Genomic DNA, 3071 nt, shown 5'->3' with positions numbered 1-3071 from the left:
CTCATCTCCTCCCCGTGACCCTTCTTTAAGGGGATGTACAGTTGCCTATAGATGTCCAGTTGCTCATTCCACACTCCCCCTTATTCACAATGATATGATTTTTTGTTCTTTGATGCCTTCTACCTGATCCCTCAACACCTTGTGATCACACAGGCTAGTATTCTTCTTCCATGTGGGCTTTGTTACTTCTCAGCTAGATGGCCACTTGTTTATGTTCAAGCCTTTAAGACCTGAGACACTATATTTTTGGATAGCCGGGCACCATCAGCTTTCTTCACCACATTTGCTTATGCACCCACTGTGTCTTCAGCAATGGTGTCGGGAAGGTGAGCATCATGGAATGCCAGGAACCTTAGAAAAATGTTATTGTCATCACTGTAGGGCATAGTTTAAAACCTTGAAAGTGAACGAAACATAGCCCTGAGGAGGCAGGTTTTAGATGTGAAACTGGAATAGATGGATGGACTAGGTATTTGTGTTTCTTGTCTAACACCTTCTCTAGCCTTTGTTTCTGGCAATGGATTCACTCTTTACCATACTTCTTGGACAAGGTTGACTTCAACTACTGAGGTCTCATCAGTGGAGAACTCCATCTTCTGGCCATAGTGATTGTCTGAGGAAGAAATGTATGGAACAGTTAATCCAGACAGAATTTTCCCTGTGGTTATTTTTGTGTGTGCCAGAGATAAGAGGGGGAAAGCGCTTTCTTTCCACCGTAGTTGCTAAATTGCTAGAATATGAAGTCCTGGCGGACATCATGGAGAGACTCAGAGAAAAAGGAAGCACTCTTGTTCCAGTGTTAGCCTGGATTTGCCTACGACATGAGGCGATGCCTTTTCTTCTTGGATTGACATAGTTTAATGCTTGCCCCTTACAACCAGAAGAGCATGGACTAAAATATACCACGGACAGCCATGCTGTTGTGCGGTGCCGTTGAGTCAGTTCAGACTCACACCCATGCACAGCAGAGCTCAGCACTGCCTGTCCCTGCACCAGGCTCACAGCGATTGTTGTATCCGAGCCCATTATTCTGGTCACTGCCAACCTATCTTGTTGAGGGCCTTCCTGTTTCTCTTCGACCCTCTCTTTTACCAAGCGTGGTGTCCTTTCCCAGACACTAATTTCTCCTGATAACACGCTCAGCGGTCATGAGAGGGAGCCTTGCCATTCTCACCTCTAAAGAGCATTCTGGCTATGACAGATTGGCTTGGCAGTCCTTGGTGCTTTCGATGTTGACAATATGGACTGTCCTTATGCAGGACAAATCTGTCTTGGAAGAAGTATAGTCAGAGTGTTCCTTGGAAATGTGGATGGAAAAACCTTGCCTTGCCCACATTGAACACGTTACCCCCGGAGAAGGACATCATGCTTGCTAAAGTGGAGGAAGACCTCAATCCCGATGGGCTGGCACAGTGCCTGCAACAGAAAGTTCCAGCATAGCAATGATTGTGAGGATGACGAGGACTGGACAATGTTTCCTTCCATTGTACATCAGGTTACTATGAGTTGACACTAACTGATGCCACCAAACAACAACCAACACTGCACATCCAATGTCTAACTTTGGGGGGAAGTTTTTTTAAGAGCTCAGTTTTGCTCATCCTGTGAAATAAGAGAAGTGTATCAGATCTGTCACTCACAGTCCTTATTGGCCACCATGGTCTCCTGTCAAGTTTCTAAAAATACAGTTGCCTGAACTCCATCCTGGACTTCCTAGTAAAAATCTACAGGGGTAGGGCACAGGCAGGCACTTGCATATTTTAACCCTCTTAACAAATTATTTTCTGCTTTGAAGTTTTTTGTTGATACCAAAACCACTGCCATCGAGTTGATTCTGACTCATTGTGAGCCTGTAGGACAAGGTGGAAGTACCTCAAAGGGTTTTTGAGACTGTATAGTTTTACAGGAGTAGAAAGCCTCATCTTCTCCACCTAGTGGCTGGTGGATTTGAATTGCTGAACTCGGGGTTAACAGTCCACTGTCTAACCCACTGTAGCACCAGGGCTCCTTTTGATCATAGAAAACCCAAAACTCACTGCCATTGAGTCAATACTAACTCACAGCGACTTTATTGGACATGGTAGAACTGCCTCTGTGAGTTCTGAGACTGTAACTCTTCGTGGGAGTAGAAAGTCCCAATAGAAAGTAGAAAGTCCCATTAGTAGAAAGGTCAGTGGTTTCAAACTGCTAACCCCGATGATCGCAGCTCAATGCGTAAGCTATATGCCACCAGGGATCCTCTTCAATGATGGAAGGCATGCTGAAATCTAAGGAGTTTTTTAAAGTAGTTTAGATGTTGATAGAATTATGTGGGACACTGGTGGTAGGAGTTGTAGAATGAAGTTTCTTTTCAAATTGATGCAGTTATACAGGTCCCCACCAGGCATGTGCTGCTACTGGGAGAGGATCTTCTGAAGAAACTTGAGAGGTTGAAAATATTGGTGGTGACATAGGCTCCATGTGTCACTGAAGGGTTGAAATGACTGTAGATGATCCTGATGTACAAGCAAGATATGTAAGTGTTGAACTTGATCATCTCCAAGAAGAAATGGGGCGCTGATATCAGGGGCTCAAGTGGGAAGAGAATGCTTTGATGGCAGCATATGTGCAAATGTGCTTGACACACTGGATGAATGTATGGATTGTGATAAGCGATCTAAGAGCTCCCAATAAAAGTATTTAATAATAAAACGAGAAGTTGTCTACCCCTCATAGTGAGTGATCTGTGGTTGTTCAGGATCACAGTGGGATTGAGTTTTTAGCAGCCAACCTAGTGAGAGATGCAGAATCTGGATTTCCAGTGTTTAGTTAACTGACATGAGGTGGTTGATACTGTGCTTGTGGTGATAAGGGCTAATAAAGATGTGCCATCACTATAAATCATTGGGCTTACAGTAAAGCACTACCCATTAATGCATCAATTAAAATTTCTTTTTTATTTTATTTTTTTTCAATTAAAATTTCTTAATGCAGAGACCCATCGGATGATCTGCCATTATAATAAACTGCTGTTTTTCTTGAGAATGACTTGTAGAAAGGAAGAGTGTGAACATTAAAAAAAAGGTGTATGA

This window comes from Echinops telfairi, unplaced genomic scaffold, assembly GCF_000313985.2.
Source record: "Echinops telfairi isolate 266 unplaced genomic scaffold, ASM31398v2 ScPeMD7_23;HRSCAF=83, whole genome shotgun sequence".
NCBI classification, from domain to species: Eukaryota; Metazoa; Chordata; class Mammalia; order Afrosoricida; family Tenrecidae; genus Echinops; species Echinops telfairi.
This window is presented reverse-complemented; position numbering follows the sequence as displayed.